Genomic DNA, 20,569 nt, shown 5'->3' with positions numbered 1-20,569 from the left:
CGGGTCAAGCGGACCGATCCGGCGACGTTGGCGTCTTCGTCAAACAGCTCTGCCTTTTCGCGGAGGCGACAAACAGTTTGAAGAGAAAGTAAGCGAGAGGCGAGCCGAATTAAATCGTTTCTGTGTTTTCATCTGTTGTTTTTGGTTTTCGACATGTGTGCCAGACAGTGCCGTTAAAGGGTTTGACTCTCGGTCGAGGTGCCCGCACTCAGACGGAGAAGGGTCATTGCGGAGAACGCGCCGTGTAACCGAGCTTCCGGATAAAACCGGGGGGACGAAATTCATCCTCAGCCGCACCAAACGACCTTTGCTGGTTTGGCACGTCGACGTTTCCCGATAGATGAGTCCTATAGATGTCCAGCAGGAAAGCCCGGCAGGAGAAGCCGAGTACGTTCTCGGGCGTTACCTGAGCAGGTGCTGTTGGACTCGTTGTTGATGTCCAGGTCCCAAAAGTCGAGGTCGACCTCGGCGATGTCCGAGGACGAGAGCGACGGCACGGGGCTCACTCCGGACGAGCCCTGGGCGGCGCGGACCTTGGCGGGGCCGACGCTGCTCGAGCTCACCTCGGGCGAGCTGTCCTCGGCCAGGAGCCGCTTGCGGGCCCCCGCCGAGCCCCCCGGGGCAGGCCCGGGGGGCCCCTTCTTGCGCCGCGGGCTGGCCAGGGTGGCCAGGCTGTCGGTGCGGGTCTGGCTCAGCCACAGCAGCACCAGGGGATCCAGCGTGCAACCGCGACTCGCCGGGGTTCCCACCCCCGGCCCCCACCTGGCCTCGACGCTCTTTGCGGCGGTCTTCGCTAAAACCTCTCTTGTTTCTTCCAAGTGGACGCGACCGGCTAGCGAACCGACGCCCGACTCATTGCGCTGTCGGGATACGTCTTGGGAGACAGGTGCACAACATACGGCATTGTCGACTGTTACGTTGTTTGCGGAAGTCCCGTGGGTGCGTATGCACGAAGATGCGAGTCGGTTTCCCCGTGGTCTCTTCTTTCGTCTCTCTTCCCAAATCTGCGGGGGTCTGGTAGGCGCGTGCTCGCTCGCGCAAGCACGGAAAAAAAAAAAAAAGAAACACACGCAGCACAAACACCCACACACACGGGTCGCGGTGTGGCCGCGCGTCACCGCGTATGCCCGAGGTGTGCAGTTCGCAAAAAAAAAAAAAAACGTTCAGTGGCTGAATCCCAGTCGGCGACGACGGCGGTGACAACGACAACACAAGCAGCGCCGAGCAGACTCTCTGTCCCGTTCATCCATATCCCTCCAAACCATCACGTGCTCCGGGCAAAGTCGTCCACATCCATCGTCGTCGCAGGAGACACCGGTTGAAGTTCGTACAAAAACAAAAGTACTTCTTCCGGAAACCAAAGCCGACCAAACAACAAACCGCGTCACCAAGCAGGACGTTCCCCGGCGTGTGTATGACCCAAAGAGAACGACGAGTCGCTCTTCCGTGGTCGCCCGGCGGTCGTCGTCGCAAGAGGAGGAACCCCGGCGGCGTTCAAGGTCGGTGCGAGCAGACGACGCCGTCGACCGCGAACGGAGCAGGCAGGCAGCGGTGGTCGGACACAGGCAGCGCCGCCGCGCTTTCCCCGACGCGCGTCGACTGCTGCCGCCGCCGCGAAACGGCGGCCAGTCGGCCCGAGAGAGCGAGCGAAGGAGCGAGGCTACTCCCCCTCCTTTTTTTTTTGCGCCCGCCGCAACGCAGGCCGCCGCCAGAAGACGACGACGACGCAACGGCTACAACAAACACAGCGAAAGCGCCAAAAAAGCGAGTATCCAGAAATAAGCTGGGGTATGAGAGAGAAGGGAAAAGAGAGCAGCGACCCCCCTCCCCCCTTCCCTCCTCCTTCCACCGCGCGCCCCCTTCCTTCCTTCTCGCGGAGTCCTGACGGAGCAGACGACGAGATCGATGCAAGACCGGCGGCCTTCAAAGCGGCGACGCTCGGCGCGCGTGTTTCGTCTGTTTCCGTTCTTTTCGTCAGCTTGCACCCTTCAATAACCGAAGTGCAGACAAAGCTGTTCATGGCGTCGCGAAAGTCTCGAGTTTCATGACACTACGGAGCTCTCAAGTTTTGAGCAGCGTTGCAGGCGAGCAAAATAGAATATTTGGCTCGCGTTTCGAACATGCGTCAATACGCTTCCCCCACTGCAGTTTCTTTATACTCCGTTCCATCTTAAGTGCCAGCGTAGCAGAGGCTAAAGAGCGAGCTCTGAGCTTTTAGTGACCCCGCCAAGCACGTGCGCTCGTGCAGTGCGAGCATCGTTTAGGGGAACACGCTTTTCCAGGCAACTCCGCCTTCGCTATCACGAAAAATGAAACATACGGGCTCAAGGAGGGTATGAAAGAAAGCAATACAAATAAAAAAGCTGAAAGGAATTTTTAATGAGACACTGAGGCCGCGAGATGCATAATTATTTTTTTTTTTATTCTATCTTTTTCTTTTAGACGTTTTGTCACTGCGCTGTACAGATGCTGACAGATGCTTGCATTCGAACGTGGCACGTCAAAATCGAACGCTACAGCGCCGCCTGGATGGTGCTGCCAGCAAAACATGGTCGCGTCTTGCGGATGCGCTCGCGCCCCCTGCTAGCAACGGGTCTCTAGCTCTGTAGGGTAACGACGCCAGGCGACAGAGACGTTCGCTATTAGCGCTGCAGATAGCGCTGACTTTCGCGCTATATTGATGGTACAGTGCTGCAGCAGCGCTGTATGTATGAACCGGCCTTAAAGGGTGGTGCGACACCATCTACGTGTACCCCAACATGACGAAAGACAAAGATAATCCCTGGAGAAGAGAAACACAAATCTCCAAACACAGCTAAGGTGACTGGTGCGGAACCGAAAAAATCCGCCTGGTCCGGGTATCGAACCCGGGACCTCTCCATTACAGGTGGAGCGCTCTACCAACTGAGCTAACCAGGGGTTAGACGTCAATAATGCAAACGGGTTTTATCAGCTGCCACCAGTCTAACACCAACAAGGGTGAAGCTTGCAATCTATTTCACCTCGTTCCAAAGTGTTCCAAGAAGCCAATGAGAACAATACTAGGGACATTTAGCAAACCGTTAACGCGTTCCGTGTACCGCGCGCTTAGAATAATAATAATAATAATAATAATATCTTTATTTCCATCAATTTTGATGGGGGAGCCCGAGGAAAAAAGCTGCGATATGCAGCTTGACTGGTCCTCGGTCCCCTTACAGTGGTCAGCGGCAAGCATCAGGAAACAAAGATGAAAATCACGTCAACTAGCAGCTGCAGGTATTGTTAACAGAAAAACAAAACATATAACGCTTTATGAAAGGAATGCATTATGTACAAAAATATTCACGCAAGTCTTTGAAAGTCAAGTTTTCAAGAGAAACATTACTACTGCAAAAAGTATTTAACAAATTTGGAAGAGTAAATTGGAGCATCTGAGAGCCATAGTTCGTTCGCTGCGTGACCATCTTCCACTTCTCCGCATGACGAGTAGAATACACTGGTGAATTTTCCTCTAACAATGCAAGATTTTCTAGGAAACATGTGCCCTTTAATCTTTCACTCTTAAAACTGGTACAAAGTCGATATGAATACAATTTATGAACATCAATTATCCTATAGGTTCTAAATAATTCGGCAGTGTGAAAATCAAAAGGCACATTACCTATACCTCTGAGTATTTTCTTTTGTAGTATGAACAGTTTTTCAATATTAGTTAATGTTGATGTACCCCAAACGAGGTAGCAGTAGGCTAAGTGGGAGTAAAACAAGGAATTATAGATCAAGAGTTTCACATTTGTTGGCAATATGTAACGGTAGCGATTTACAATCCCTACCACGCGAGCTAGTTTTGGAATAATATAATTTATATGGCTATCCCAGGACATATTTTCACTAAAAAATACTCCGAGAGTTTTAAAACAATTGACTATTTCAATTAGAGACGAATTAAAACGGAGATGCTTAGACACCACCACATGTTTATTTTTTGGACGAAAAATAACAGCTTTTGTTTTGCTACTATTTACTATCAACGAGTTACTATCACCCCAAGATTTAATTCTAGACAGAGTTAAGTTAGCCATATCGATTAGGTCATCAGCGTTTTCGGAGGAAAAGAATATGCTTGCATCATCAGCATACATTACAAATTTTGCCTCCTTATTGACGTTAATTATATCATTTATGTACAAATTAAAAAGGAATGGCCCTAATACACTACCCTGTGGAACGCCTGACGTAATAGGCTTAATAGTGGAGGAATTACCATTGATGGACACATATTGCTGTCGATGCCCTAGATAAGATTGCAGAAGTAATAGCGCCTGCCCACGGATACCGTAAACTTCCAAGTTTTTGAAATAGGACCTTATGACTAATACAATCGAATGCCTTGGTAAAGTCTAAAAACACCCCGAGAACCAAGTTTTTCTTTTCAAAGTTTTTTAATATAAATTCTTTTTGACTAAGCAAGGCTGTTTCAGTTGAGCAATTATTTCTAAAACCAAACTGCGAGGAAGTAACAAGGTTATGTTTTTTTGAAAAGTCTACCAAACGGCGATGAATTATTTTTTCTAGCGCTTTAGAAAAAACGGGCAGTATAGAAATGGGCCTGTAATTCCCCAACTCATTCTTATCACCTTTTTTGTACAGTACGGTTACTTTCGCTACTTGCATCTTTCTTGGAAATACACCACACGCTAAGGAGAGATTAAAAATATGATTTAAAACGGGGGCAATTATATCGACAACATATTTAATTGGACGTATCTGCATACCATCAGCGTCACAGCTACTACTATTTTTTAAGTGCATAATCACGTTAATTATTTCTGAGGCAGTAGTTGGTTCTAAAAAAATTGAGCTACAGTTTCTATGGCACATGTATCTGCAAGCATCAGCACCATCGGTATGGACGGCTATATTTACAAAGTGCTCGTTAAACAGATTGGAAAGCTGTTCACCGGTTAATGTAACTCCGTTATGCACTAACGTTCTTAAATCATGCTTAAAGACTTCGGTAGTGCGGTACGCGGTAACGGTTTGCTAAAAGTCCCTAATGTGTAATATGTCTCGTTCAAGCGGATTGTCATGGCAAAATATAGTAGTTGGACCCACACGCCTGCTATGGACAAACGCGTGATATGCTACCTCACCTTGACACGAAAGAAAAAAGAACGAAGCTAAGCAAAAAATGAGTTATTCTTACTCCTGTCGCAAACATTCCCGTAACAGCAGGACCTCGTCTGAACGTGTAGCAAATGATCCGTCGGGTCCCTCAACGCGCGACCGAAATGCGAGTAACACCACGGCGCCTTCTCCGCAACACCGTCCACCTGCGGGCACCTCGGACAGACCGACATCCACTCGCACACATTGACACCCGTTGTTCCACGAATCGCGCAGACGGCATAATGATCCGAACGAGGAAACCATTTAGACCGCTCCAGTTGAGCTTGCACCTCAGTCAACACCATCTCTACTTTCTATCTTTCCCTTCTCCACCCGGTTCCTTCGGCGACCGCTTCGCCAGTGAACTACCTACCTACCTACACACAGGCCATATAAGAAAGCACAAATAGGAACAATATCTTTCCTTTATTTTTTTCTTGTTATTTGTTTATGCGTGGCCAGGACCGGTCTTAAAGTGCCGCACGCAGGGACCATTGGCCTCGAGGCGGGCTGGCGAACGGAGCACCTTTTGTTGCAGGAAGCGGCAACTAGCACTTCCTTCGCCTCGTCCCTCTCAACCAGGCACACGAGGACATCAAAAGAGGGAGAGGCATACTCTCCCTCACTCGCTCCTTCCAGCCCGCAATATGTAAAAGAAAGAAGAGGAAGGAAGGAAGGAGTGCGAGTGGGACAGAGGTTAGTGAAACTTGGTTGCCAGTGGATCAAGTTCAGGAACGGCAAACAACAAGAGAAGGCGTTCTCTCCCTCTCGCCCAGCGGAAGGGGAGAGGGCTGACGGGACCGGACGAAGAAAACACCCCTCGTGTACGTCTGTCTGGGGATGCCGGATAAAAACGTCTCATCTGCAGCCACAAGTAATAAATATCTATACAAAAAGAAAAGAGTTAGTTTACTTTTGATTTTTTATTTATTCATAAGCAGACATTTCCCTTCGTTCGTTTAGAAATTAAAAAAAAAAAAAAAAAAAAAAGAATTCTGGCAAAGAGAGAAAAGGATGGACAGTACTCCCGAAGGAAGCATACAGGGGGACGAAAAAGTTACGTGGCATTTGTCGCCGTGCACTATTTCCTAGCATTTAAAACAGTCCAGAGTACCAAACTAAGTACAATTTCTCGCCAACAAGGCTAAGTCCAGAGGCTAAACCAGGTGCAATATACTTTTTCTCGAGGAGTGTCCTGCACACACGCAGGCCCTGCTCACGCAGCGGCGAAAGCTCGAACTACGATTGGCGTCCGGAAGACACGGGAAAGGTGGCGAAACCCCCATTGCGGACGCCCAGCGCTTTTGCCACCTGGTGTCGTCTCTATGCGCAAAACCACTGGCTAGGCGGCGCAAGGCGCTGCCCGGTTGGAAGGCTTCAGTTCCGTTCATCCGTTCGCCCGGTTTATTACCTCGCCAAATCGTCTCGCGATCAGAAAAAGGAAAAAAAAAGATTTATCGCGGTACAGCAGCGCGTAACCTTCGAGTCGCTGCCAATGTCGCCGAAGGGAGAAGAAACTGGAAACGACCCCAGGAACCCTACCGGCAATGACGGAGACGCCTGGAAAGATTGCGATTCGGAGACGTATCGAGAGAAGCACCAAGTTGGGCCAAGAGCGGCGAATGCTACGGCAGACACTCCAGGCAGCGGGCCAGAAAACTGCGATAAGGAGCAGCAGTGCGGGTCACACCAACCGAGTCCCCGCGGCGATACCAGTCGGGCGGGGGAGTCGACCCGAAACCCTTCGACGCAGAACCGCGCACGGTCACGTGGCACGCGGCGGAACAAGATAGCCGAGATGGCCCCCTTTAGCGGCACGTCGCTATAAACACGCTTTGGAAAAGTCTCTGCCAAACGAGCAAATAAACTGTCGTTCCACGACGTCACCGCTCGGGGTCGTTATCGGCGCTCGAAGCACGGCGGCGACCTTTCGGCCCAAACACGTCTCGGTAGCCGGCCGCGAACCAAGTGCACCGGGTCAGTTTGCGCGGGATCGGTCAAATAGAGCGGGCCGAAGAAAGATGGCGTGCACGTAACGTCATCGTTCTCGCCCAAAAGAACAAAGGCAACTTCTTGAGGAAGAGCACCGCGCGTGCAGAGACCCTCGCCACGCAACGGCCAAAGCCCGAACTACGATTGGCGTCCGGAAGGGGGACTTCCGCTACCTCGTCTCCGCAGGGGAGGCAAGAGAGGCAACGGAGCTCCCCTTCCGGGCGCCAGCAACACTCGGAGCTTTCGCCGCTCCGTGTTGTCTGCACGAGAAAACGGGATTATTCGGCGATGCCAAATGCACGCCGCAGAGGGTACGCGCTTTGGCAGCCCGGCCCACCACAATGACGACAGATGGGGCGTCAAGTGTCAATTAGAGCCTCGCGCGACTTGGTCCGCCGCGCCCACATACTTACTGCGAGCGAATTCTTTTCGCCGAATTCATTTCGCGCCGTAGAGACGGTGCTTCGAAGCGAGCGTATTCAACTTTTGGTTGGAGTCCCTTCGCTTAATAGCGAGAAGGAACAGTTCCCAACCCGCAGATCAATGTCACAGCTGCGAGCGAGGACCGAAGCTGCAAGCCCGGGCACATGTTGCCTGCACTGAGCTTTCGCGCGATAATTCCATAACCCCCCCCCCCCCGCGCTGTCCGGCGGCTTGAGTTAAGCGCGAAACACATGTACGACGAAACCGTCCGATCCGACGTCCGACCGCGCAATACGACGGTCGGAGGCGAGGGTTTTCAACGCTCTCCGATGCTACGAAAACCCTCGCCTCCGACCGTCGTATTGCGCGGTCGGACGTCGGATCGGACGGTTTCGTCGTACATATGTTTCGCGCTTTATCGCGCTCAAAATAATACTCCCGTTGACGCAAAAAAAAAAAAAAAAAAAAAGTCCTTTGTAGCCGCCATCACAATACGTAATCCAATTGTAGTCTGCAGACGGGTCTGAGGCACGTTTCTTCCTCTTATGACTGGTCGTGCAAAAACGGTTTTTCGACACATTCGAATAGCAGACATGCTCGGGGCGCAGATCATTCCATCGCCGCGCCTGCAGCCGCATCTTTAGTACGACGCAGGAGGGCACTGCGACAGCTCGGAACATGCCGCACATCCTGGTCTCTCATCCGTAGGACGGCTCAATTTCGTTCTTGACTGCTACTTCGCCCTCTACGTGGTAGTCGCAATTTCGAAGGGCCCTAAATTGAAATTAAAATTTGTGTTCTTCCTTTTTTTATACATTATTCGCGTTCTGGTTTCCGCCGCCCGAACCGCCGCGAAAACACAAATGAGCGAGCGAGGCGCCCCGCACGAGGAGGCAAGTGGAAGTCCCAGGGAAGAGATAATGACGCCCTTGAGGGCCCCCCGAGTAGTCGCAGTCCACGTAACCGGGCTGCAGCCAAGTGAACCAGCTCTGGGCGAAAGAAAGGAAGCGGGTTGGTCTCCTCTGCCGCCTGCACTGCAAGAGCACCCCGGACCGAGAGAGAGAGAGGCTAAACCCGGACACGCACCACTGCCGCCAAAACAACTTCGCCAAAACGCGCCTGTAATAAAAAAAAAAGAAAAAAAATTTTGAATAAAAGAGCACGAGCAATGTTTTCTTTCTTTTTATTTTTCCTGCGGCAAAAACGCCCAAAACAGAATTACTTTCCCTTTTGATTTCCAGGCTCGTCTGGAAAGCAAAACAAACGAAAGGCGAGGGAACAAACACGAGGTCCTTCACCGCTGCGAGACGCACGCACGGCGCGAGGCTTTTTACCACGGCCGCCATTGGCGACCAGCGTGGCGTGGAAGGAAGGGGGGGGCCTCTCGCATCCGTCGCATACGAAAACACGCACGCACACGGTCGGAGTCGGCTAGCCCAGCCCGTAGGCCGACAGTGCGGTGGAACCTACGAGCCCGTTGGACCAATCATATGGCCACGTGATCACGCTCTCGACGTGCCCTCGCCCAGGGAGCTGGGTCACGTGATGAAAGGGAGGCGTCTGATTGGAACGGCGAGCGCTTAGCTTCCACCGCCCCGCGTCAGTTTAGGGCCGAACGGAGTAGATACCTAGTGGCGCCCTTTCCCTTTCCTTGGCAAAAAATAAAAGGAAATAACGCGAAAGGCGTGCAGGAGGCATCGGGCCGGCTAAGCTCCGAGCGGCGGCGACGCCGGGGACGCTGCAGCGAGTTTCGGGGGCCAGCCTCCCCTCGAGGTTTGCACGGTCAACGAACGCCGGCGCTCACCTTGAACGCGGACTTTCACATTCGCCAGAGCCGGTTCCCGCGCGCGCCAACCACTTTCGCCGGGGCTTCTCTCGCTGGCGAGGTGTCCCCCCCTTCCCCCCTTCTTGTTCGTCTCGGCGGGACCATGCGGCAGCAACACCCTTCCTTCCTGTCTCGATTTCATCCGCCGTCTTCCAAAAGATGTCCCGAAGGGCTCGTTTTGAGCCTACACCTTCTACACTCTGCGGGAAACTTTCTACAGCTGCCCAAGCTTCGGTTTCAGAGAAAACACGACAACCGACGCCGGAATTAGTCCATTAACTGCCACAGTCGGCCAAAGTCTCTTAAAGGCCTGTTCACACACTTACAACCGAGTAGGGCCGACTGAGACAAGGCCGGCTTTTCATCCTCTTGCGACGGCGTAGGATCGGATGCGCTACAGCGGAGCAGGTCCTACGCCGTCGCAAGAGATGTCAAAACCCTTGTCCCAGTCGGTTGTAGTCGAACGGAAGTGTGTAAACGGGCCTCAAAGCGCCCAGAGACCACACCGGCGCCATCTATGTGTAATTCAATCTCAACGGTGCTTTGCATGCGAAGTAGCGAGTGCTGACTCTTGAACGCCTCTCTGCTCAACTAAAATCGCTCGCGAGAGATCAAGAAAAACTAAAACATTAAGAACGTTACCTCGGTGTCGAAATGCTAACGTTCGCTAAATCTCCGTGTTTGTTCAGATTACACGAGAACCCGTATATTGAGTCGAGACTGGGCACTTATATGAATGTCCGTGGTTTCCATGAAGCTTTGTTCGCAAACGTATCGAAAACGAAACGAATTGCTCACGAAACGTCATCCGAGCAAAAGACTCGCCCCGGTTGAAACACGATTCGACGAAACGCCCTGTTGACAAAACAATCGTCTCCACGGAACGCCCTGTCGACAAAACAACCGTCTCCACAGAACGCCGTTCGACGAAGAACCGCATCGACAAAACCTGATTGGACAAAAGAAATGACGCTGTTCCTTCGTCCGGCAGCTCGGGTTCTCCAGCCATAGAGACGGACCGACTGACAGTGTTGGGCCGGTGTTAGCGGGTCGATGCCAACTTGGTCAGTTACGCGAAATACCCCCCCCCCCCCCCCCCCCCGGTCGTCCGTTCCGGGAACGTGAAGGGGGGGGGGGGGGGGGGGGGGGTCAATGACCTTCGGCCGAAGCTCACAGACCGCGGCTACAGCCGCGGAACATGCCGAGCACGCGCGGTGCCCCAACTCCGACACTAGCACCTCTCGCACTCCGCCCATCGCGGCTAAGGTAAGAAAGGAAAAAGGAAGAAAACATGAATTAGAGGTCGTCCGGTCTGAGGCCAAGTTTACGGGAAGTTTCTAGTTATGACGTCACGGACGGCGGAGGATTCGGGAACGGGTGCAGGAATGTGGATGACGCTTCCCGACACGAGTGATTGAATGGTTGAGAGAGGGCAACACAGACAGGTCGAGCGCAGCCACAGACTGGATACGAGTGCTGGGTCAGTGCTCGGCTGGGCCTGGCGTCCTATCAACGCGTCGTAGGATGATCGGCATCGGGGGTCCAATTGCAGAGTTGGCTCAATCGCAGTGGGAGGACGTTGACGTGGAAGTAGAGAAAGCTAGCCACAGGATTTGATTAATAGGTGGTGTTGGACTGGCCCGGACTCTCAACTCTCCACGAATGAGACGCGAGCAATGCAATCAGTCGGATAGCAGAAGCAAAGAGTGAAAAGTTTCCCGAAAACGAGAAGAGCTTAATTAAACGCATCCGACAGTTATCGTGCAATATCAAACTCCAGTAAATTCGTTTTAGCTTCTGAATCTGAAACCGTCTCCCATTGCATCGGCGACGATTTAATTTACAATTACGCATACAAACCAAAAAAAAAAAAAACATGTAGAGTCCGGTTTTCCTAACCTGTTCCTAACATTCGTACTCCTTTCAACCAAGTACAGAAAAGAAGAAAAAAAAAAGGAAGGAGGGGGGAAAGACTAAGGGGGGGGGGGGGGGGGGGGAGAGAGAGAGAGGGCAACAGTCGAGCGCGCGCTGGCGTCAGGCGGCGAGTCGTCACAGCTCTTCCAACAGTGGTCACGCTCTTCGCGAGGCGATTTGCTCAGCTGTTCACTCGGCTCCCTTCAGAGAGAAAAAGAAAAAGAAAACTCGGGGCATAGGCAGAAGCGGAGGACGACTCGGTGGTCCAGACGAGATCGTTCACTGTCCCCATCCATCAGCGAAGGCCTCTCGAAACAACGCCACAGAAAAAAAAAAAGAAAGAAAAAATATACCAGCCACACAAAAGGTCCGAACACGATTCGTACGCAGGAGCCAGTCCACCCCTCGAGAAGACGCGTGATCGCGGTCAGCGCTGTGCGCTCCGAATCGACGACGAGCCCAACAAAAATGGCCGACGGAATTCGGGGACGGGACAAAGAACATGCGTCCACTGCGACCAAATGAACAGGGCTGGCCGTGCCGGCCACGAGGAGGACGTAGAAGGAGGACGGTGTGTCTGCGTGCGTAAGTGCGCCTGCGTGTGTGTATGACAGAGAGAGATGCGTCTTCTGCGTTCCAAGCTTACCACATTCCGTCGTGGTTAGAATTAAACGACGCGAGAATCGTCAATGGTTCGTTTCCCCCTCACTTGCAGACGACGGGAAGATGGTGGAAGCGGATCGCGGATGTAGCGGACGATAACAACGACTTGTAGCCGACGACGAGAGCAGAGATCGAGGGGGCGTAGCGGAAAACACGAGAAGAAAATAAAGGCGGCCGAGGAGGAGACTTCCCCGGAAAGGTTTCTCCGTGCGCTAACTCGTAGCCCAGAGACGAAAAACGCCGAGTCACCGGGCTACGGACGCGCTCCTGATACTTCGCGGAAGAGCGGTGCGCGCGGGGAACTTCGAAGAGCCGAGCGTCTGCGCATAATGCGCCGCTTTACAGCCAGCGTCGCAGCCTCCATGGGACGTCAGAGGCACGAGTGTATCAAACAATAAGAAAAAAAACAAACAAGACAGAGAGAGAGAGAGGGGGGGCGGGAGAGTTAAAGAGGCCAAAGACATCGCATAGAATCAATCACATGCGAAATGCTAACTACTACAAATATAAAATGCGAAACAAAAAACGTAACGATCGCGAAACACGATGATACGCGATAAGCTACACAGACAGGCACGTGACGGCTGCGAAGGACGACCGAAACGAAGAGCGCTCCATAATTCCCCAGTGAGTCAGGATCCCAGCTTACGGCCGCGGAAAGGACGACTAATGAAACCCGAAGCGAATGCTTGTCTCAACCTCGCGGACGACGGTCGGCGGAGCGGACGATTATCCTACGAAAGCCGGGGTCGTACTGCTTATATACATCGTACACAAAAGACGGTGTGCACACAGATTCGAACGCGCGTCCCCGCGAGATCTGTGCTTCGAATGCCGCGAGGCAACGTGTTCGAGGAGCAAACTTGGCACCTGGCATTCGAACCACGGATATTGCGGTGGTGACTCGTGTTTGCAAACTGTCTTTTTGTACGATGTACGAGCAGCGTGACTCCGGCTTAAGAGCGTGCAACGGGCGAGAGATTGTTCTAGAGTCAGCGACAAAATGAGAAGCGCGTCTCTTTAGGATGTCTCCGGCAGGCACTAGGTAAGTAGCTTCCGCCGTGCTTTGGCAGCGCGGGCACACTGGACGCTCACGAGACGATCGTGATCGGAGGTCACGAACGGCAGGACCTCCCTGTCGTTCTAATCCTACCGGTGTGACCACACCACACGGTGGAAGACCCGAGGGTCCAAAAGGCGTAGACAGGATAGACGTAAGGCGGTCTTCGCGTTCCGCTCGACGGTGCTCGCATATAAGAGCGCGGAGCGAAATATAAGTACGAGCGAGCTGTCGATACATCACACCTGTTCCTAAAACTAAAAAAAATAAAAAAGAAAACGAACGAGGAGAGCAAAATATGCCGCGGTAGTCAAGGCTACCGGCGCGACAAACGAGCAAAACAATAAACGACCAAGAGCCAGTCGATATTAGAGCGCGACCGAGAACCTGAGGGCTCTGAAAAGAGCCATGGGACCACTGACACCGACTTATGCACGAACGCGGCGGCACGCAAACGTCCGCGCGGAGGCAAGGAAAAAAAAAAGTAAAGGAACACAGCGAGTGTGGGCCAACCGAAAAAAAGAAAAAAACAGAAAACCGGACAACGAAGAAAGTAACTAAAATGCGAACAAAAGAAGAGCAGCAACAAATGAACTCATTGGGACCAACCGACATAAATACACGCGCGAAAAGCGCTCAATAATTTCGAGATAGACGACGGCGGCGGGTTCGGCACCACCATCACCACGGTCAGCGGCTCGCGAGAAAGCAGATAAAATATATATATATATATTACGTCACGTGATTTCGGCTCTCGAACCCAGCGTCGGCGACCGCCACTCGGGGCAAAGGCTCGGCGCCGTGTTGCCCGGGGCAACCGTAGCGTCAACAAAACGCGCGTCCTCCTTTCCCTCTACACACGATACGAGAGAGAGGGAAGGGGCAACACAACGAAACACGCGAGACAAATGCGAGGTGCACATGAGGCGGGAAAGGGGTGCACCACCGAGCGCGTGCCAGTGCAGCATTTGCGAGCACTTACGCGCGTGGGCGACTGCGCCAGCGTGTGCATGCGTTGTGTCCGAGCGCTTTGCTTGCACGTCTGCATCTGTGTGCGCGCGCGCGTCCGAAGCGCACGGCGGTTTGTTTGAACGTCTGTGCGCTCGCGCGCGTCGGGGATTGGCCAGCGCGGTCGTGCCAGACGCAAGACGAGTATACGGCTTTCTGGACACGGTGTTGTCGTCATTGCACGGTTACCAGACTTCCTACGGCCATCTCTGCCCACACCGAATTCGAGGACCGGGTCAATCGGTATTGGTCAATCGCGCCACACACCCAACCCGTCACTCCGGGCAGGGCCCTTTCTCGCGTGCACGAGGACGTTGGAATATCACGCGCGGAAGGTCCGGCCTAGATCAGCAAACGTCACACTTAAAGGGACCATGATATGATTTTAAAATCGAATTTCATCCACCGCACGTCGTAAAAGGTGTGAATAGAAACACAAAAATAGGGAGCCAAAAAAAAAAATTATTTGCTATAGAACTTTTAAAAGAAAACTGGACTCTTTTGCGACTTCTTTCCTTCGAAAGCTCTGCCTTTTCACTACGATGCATCCGCAGAAACGGTGCACGTCAGCCGAATCCACGTCGCCTATTGGGTTAGAGCCTACCTCACCAGCACCGCGATCGTAAACAATAAATAGCCGGCGAATGTTTCCTAAAAGTTTTGTTAAATAATATTCAGATCCACATTTTGTAGCATAATTAGAGATGTGTGGCGAAAATTGCCAAACTTGATAATGCTGAGAGCCAAGCGCCATCTGTCGTGTGGTAAACGAAGCAACTACTGCGCGTGCGCAGTAGGGCAGGGCCGACTTCAGAACGGTTATTTCCTTTGGTTTCCTTCCTCTCAAAACTGACTGACTGAACGTTTAGCTTTCTACGTGTTCATCTCGCGCGTGCCGACTTCAAGCAGCAAGAAAAAAATGTACTTAAAACAAACCACGACGAACAAGAACGCTGGATCCACAAACACCAGAGAAGAGCGACAACAGCCGCGAATCCCGCTCCGACGAAGCTCTCAGAATATAGGCCTAGCAGGCACTCCGACTTGGCGCAGCGTTGCTTCGTCGCAAGACCGTCTGTCTGCCTACGACCGGCTGGCGTACTGAATGGAATATGCCCGCGCTACCCTTGTGGACCCTTCCGTATTATAGTTTGATCGCTGACCTCAAATTTAGGTTAAGAGGTGAGGTCAATCTCTTCCCCTTGTTTTCCGAGGCAGTGTTGACGAACACTCGTCGAAAAGGGACCCTCGTCGATTCTCTCCTTGTTTTGTGTGATATAGAGCTGAAATAAACGCTGTATGGATTACCTTCGAAGCACGGTATGTACACTTTGTTATTTGTATGCCATTTTTATTCTGACAGACTGCACGTCACTGTCGAGCTGTAACAGTTCGTGGGAGGTATACGTGCAATACCGGTCCAACCTTTCTTTGCCGAGTGTCGCGTCAGTATCGAGTTGCAATCGTAAAAGATCGGTCCCGAAGCGCTTACCAACAGCGCGAATACAGCACTTCATCAAACGCGCGCGTCCGCTCCCAGTGTGAACAGGTATTTACGTGGCTCTTGCTGACACTCGTAGTTCAAACGTATCTTTTTTAACGTCGGCTCGCTCCTGCATCTCCGAGACCGCGAAAAACGCCGCGGCAATTTGTTTCCATCTGCACTTCCCAACAGGCATACCGGCGTATGGGACTAGTCCCATGCTGTCGCTGTAGCGCAACGTATCTCGTTGAATTTCGCTCAGCTGCGATGCGGCGATGAGAGGCGCCGATTCAGAAAATACGTTGGTGACATCGGCGCAGTAAAACCCACCGGCGCACCCCAACTCGCTAACGCTCCCATCTCCTGCTGCCGAGAGAACTTCCGGTTCCGGAAACAGCGTACGTCACGGCTTGTTTTGCGGTGAAGAAAAAGTCGATATTTCATTAATTTTTTGTGTAGAAGTTAATAAACCGAGACGAAAACGGATGCCTGTTCGGCATTCAGTGAACATTGACGGTTTATTGTAAAAGTTATCTGGAAAAAGTAAAAAAGTCATTTCATGGTCCCTTTAAGCTGGCTCCACGGAGTGCACTCTTCACTACTGCCCAACGGTAGCAGTCTGCTTCGTGGTGCAGCGTGATGGAGGCGACAATTAGCGGCATGTATTACCCCGTCGAACGGCGCTTCAATGTCGAACCGCTTCTGGGCACCAATGTCCAGAGGCTTTCGACGATCATCGACGAATTCCTCCAATGATGCCGGTACGTGACCCGAGAAACGAGCCCCGACGAACGCATCTCCGAATTCGGACGCCTCGATTCTTGTCCTTTCATTTCTCGGTTATCCGCCTAGGTGGATGCACTATACTCATTGTGCACGGATTTCATAATTGTTGACCGCAACTTATACGGTAATATGATATTTCCTCGCCAAGTTTAGCAAATGGTGGTCGCGTGACCTCGTCCCGTGACACCTTACGTGAAGTCACGTAACCTGGCGTCACGTAATCGCAAAACCCAGCGGCACCAACCACATAATCCGCTGTGGCACCAATCACGTAATTCCCCCGTGACTCGTAATGTCACCACCAACCACGTAACAATGGTAGGCCCGAGTCGGGTTTTCGTAACCATTCTCCGTTGGAAAGCCCGCCAAAAATAGCATATCCGGCGCCAATAAACGCCGAGTTGAACTGAGTGAGAGCACATGCTCCCGGGTGCCCAGGGAGGTTTCACTGCACTCGCGCTCACGGCGGCGGTTATTAGAACAGGCACGCAAGCGAAGCTACAGATTGGAACGAAGTGCTATTACGGCGCCAAAAAAAAAAAAAAAAGAACAGAGAGAGAGAGAGAGAGAGGGTGGTCGAGGAACGAGGCCGCAGGAGAAGCCCCGGCGCGAAGGTCGAGTGGCCGTGCTGCAGCGCTGTCCCAGATAAGAGCTCCGGAGCGCGCGATCGCGCGGGATAACAACGCTGGGCGACGGCACCAGCCATTCGAGAATGCAGCGACGTTCCGGCGATGCCCTTCTCGTCGCGAAAATCGTCGGGATACGCCTTCCAGGCCGCGACTGGTGCCGTAATGCCAGCTCGCAGAAAACCAAGAGTCAGTTCTAGTCACCGGGAAGGACACTCCGGAACGGTGCTTGCCACTTGGGAGTCGGTGTCATCGTGCGGCAGAAATGAGGGCGGGTGATCACTGCTCACGAGTGAACTCGCTATGCTCGTCTTTATCCGAAGAACCATGGCAAAAAGAGTTTGGGCTCCTCGCGGACCGACGCCGATTTTCACATTGTTGACAACCTGACAGGAATCTCACACCGTCATTTCTGACGGTGCTGGTTTAGGAACCCGGCGACTCCTAGCTCCCGCCGTGCTTTTGAAATGCCCCACCAAACTTGCAGTTCGGAACTGATCATTTTAGTAGCGACGTCACGGGTATTAACTATCGGAGGGCGGCACCGAAACATCTCGTCGCCAATTACGTACTCGACCTGAAAAGGAGAGTTTGGCCAAAAGGCGGAGCTTGTGGCCCGCCACAACCTAGCGGATTTCGCGATAACATAAAATGGTGTCGCTTCTTTGTCTCGTTTATTCCCGAGAAATCGGATAGAGTTCCAAGTAGTCATCAGGTGCAACAAGGTGCGATATCACTACTGCCCACCCTACTACGCAGCGGGGCGGGGCGAGTCCGCGGAGGGGCACTGCTATCACACCGGTAACCCGGGCCACCGCTGCTGCGCGGTGCAACGCCATTGGTCGCGCGTGCTATGACGTCATACCAACAGCTGCGCTCCGTTGCTGACGTTCTCTCCCATGCCATTTCTACGGTGCTACCAACAGCAACCCGAGCAGCCAAATTGGTGACCACCCACACCATCCAACTTGTAATCCTGGCCGTGACACCACGGAAAGGCCAAAACATCCTGTCGCCAATAACATTCAACTAAAAAAAAAACGCTTAAAAGAGGGAGTCTTCCCGAATTCCCATGTTTATGCAGAAGAGGGCTAAACGAATAATGGGGGAGATTCCTCCACAACGCCTCTTTTTATTTCTTATGATGGTGGCGGCGGCGAGGCCGGTTGTCGGGGCCCTGATTAGGCGCTTTCCCAGAAGAGGTATATCCCCCAATAATCAGGGCGGCCGTCGGCCCTTATCGGTCAGGACCAACGCAGCGGCGCAGATAAAGCCGCCGGCGTCGAACCGGTCCACAGGGGCAGGCGGCCGACCATGAAAGGGGGCCGTACACGACGCCGGAACAGCCGACGCTCACACCAACCCGACGCACCGTGGCGCTGCCGTCGTCGGCGCATGCGCAGCATGCTGCTCGTCGTCTTCGCTATCAGCGAATTACGCACAGTGCCGTGATCCTGCGCGTAATTTGTTTAGCAGGTGATACCAGACGCGTAAAGAGGACGAGTGCCGTGACGAAGCACTTTTGCGGCTGCCCGATTGGCTCCATCAGATCGGAGGCTGCGGTCGGCAACCTGAACATTACTAGACAAGACGAGATCCAACCATCGCGCCCCTAACGGCTAGGTTGAGAACTAGTCCCATAAGTCGGGGGAGGGGGGTAACAACCGCAAAAAACTGTGAATGAAGTACATCGAGGGGCTTCACGAGCCCACCGCAGCTTCATTATTGCAGCCTGTCTTCCTTGCATCGAGCTCAGTGTGCCGTGCCCAATATCGTTATGGCTAACGAGGAAGTATTCCTTGTGCGGCACTTCACGATTGTGATATAACGTTGAAGACATTTTCTTCTTCTCGAGTGTTCACAGTGCGGCGGAGTGCCTTCTAGTACAACATAACGATATGTTTAAGTTCAGCGCTCGGTTGACGCACGCCGAACGCTGTGTCAGTGTTATGCTCGTTCTCGTGTTCAATCGGCGACACACAGATGGACCAGCTGAACAGTGACGCTGCATCTCTGTCCAATCTATGGCCCGAGCTCGATAGACGCTGATGACGGAACCGTGCCAGTCCGCAGGCCTTGTGTTCGGTAAACACCGAGTTCGGTAAGAACGGGGTGGAAAAAGCGCCCCCTATATATATATATATATATATCTTTTTCACGAGGGCTCCGCCATCTTGAATATCGTCACTTCCAGTACGGGTGAAAACATTCTTTTGCCGTCGCCACGCCAATAGAGCACATTTAGGATATAAGCGTAACCGTCACCCATTCTCCCTTTTTTTTTTTTTTTTCTACTACTTGCAGGTTGAAATGTTATTATTTTTCGTCGCCCATACCGGATATGCCTATGAGGTGGCTGGGGACGAGAGTAAGCGATCTCCTCGCGAATACTCCTTTCACCCTCAGCTGACGACTGCTGATGACCAATCAACCGCCTCCCTTTCGTCGCCTGATCCCGCTCACCGCGAGGACAGGTTCAGCCTACTTGTAACGACTGGATGCGCCGCAGCCTCGGCCATTTCCCTCTGGATTGAAAGGGCTGGTTGGCGCCGTCTATCGTCGGGGACTTTTCTAGCGCCAGTCGAGACGGCCGTCTCGTCTCGGCTGTGTCGGCGAACCCGGTGTACCCGGTGTAATCCCCTTCCTCGGAGCGCGATGCGCATCCGTTCTCTCGGAAGCGAGACGGTTACACCGCCAAGGGTGAATTTGGCGCTGTAAACGCGCTTCCTATAAAAATAATAATAATAATAAAATAAAGTTCAGGCTGTATAAACATACAACCTGAACTTTATTTTATTATTATTATTTTTAACTGCAACTTGTCTCCCAGCTGTAAATGAGAAATTTTGCCAGTGCGGCTAAACCGCTCGTCTGGAGTCTTTAACGTGCACCACGTAGTAGTGATTGATACACGACCTCACGCCGGGACGTTGCTCGTCCAGATCGAAACGGGCAGACGTGAGGATTCAAACCAGGATCTCTGGGTTCTGCAGCGCGAGTTTTCGCTCCACGTGTTCCCAGCTGGTGTGCGCAAGCCCACATGGTCACCGATCTCCCGCGCGCTATCTAATGCAAATGTGCAGAGTGGAACGCATCCTCCGTAGTAGGTTGTTTGACTCGGCCAATACTACCGAGACGGCAAGGACCGCGGCCTTTCCTACTGTAATGTCACTATTAGTGACGAATCTATGCAGCGCTGCCTAGCTCACGTCTGAAGCTTTGGCCGGTGCTCTCTTCAAAATTCAATGGTCGCGTTCTAATATTTACTCGATCTCACTCCAGAGCAAAGATTTTATACCTTGGCGTTCGAAAGCCTACTCGCGTCCGGCGTCGCTCTGTCAGTGATTTTACGTGATATGACCCGCGGGGGTAACTCGAATCTACTCCAGCAAGATGCGGAACACATAGCCAGCGTGTTTGACTATTTGGGGCACGTCGGGGTGCCACTAGGTGCCGCTAGCCGCCGCCCGATGCAATATTCAGCGGCATGTCGGTAGTATTTTTGTTGCGCGTTCAGGCTTGTTGGGACTTCGGCGAAATCTTTAGCCTTCGGAGGAGTTTCGTGCTGTTAAACATTTGCTCCTGTTTGGACCATTCCGTTCTATTATTAGGTCAGCTTTTAGCTCAATGCAACTTGT

The 20,569-nt window shown here is 52.4% G+C and overlaps 1 protein-coding gene across 2 annotated transcripts in view; it reads right to left on the bottom strand.

Annotated features, from left to right (window-relative positions):
* The window catches only part of LOC8051300 (ecdysone receptor), a 210,975-nt gene that overhangs the window by 40,935 nt on the left and 149,471 nt on the right, over positions 1–20,569 (bottom strand). The window contains exon 1 of one of the 2 annotated variants that reach the window (XM_042293120.1): positions 407–1,005. The exons of the other annotated variant lie outside the window; for it this stretch is intronic. The gene's annotated coding sequence lies outside the window, so the exon portion shown is untranslated. Of the gene's footprint in view, positions 1–406; positions 1,006–20,569 lie in introns of those variants that run through there. 2 annotated transcript variants of the gene reach the window in all.

Source organism: Ixodes scapularis, unplaced genomic scaffold (genome assembly GCF_016920785.2).
Source record: "Ixodes scapularis isolate PalLabHiFi unplaced genomic scaffold, ASM1692078v2 PGA_scaffold44__24_contigs__length_19508400, whole genome shotgun sequence".
NCBI classification, from domain to species: domain Eukaryota; kingdom Metazoa; phylum Arthropoda; class Arachnida; order Ixodida; family Ixodidae; genus Ixodes; species Ixodes scapularis.
Note: the sequence above shows the minus strand (reverse complement) of the source record. Positions and strands in the feature narration are given on the sequence as shown.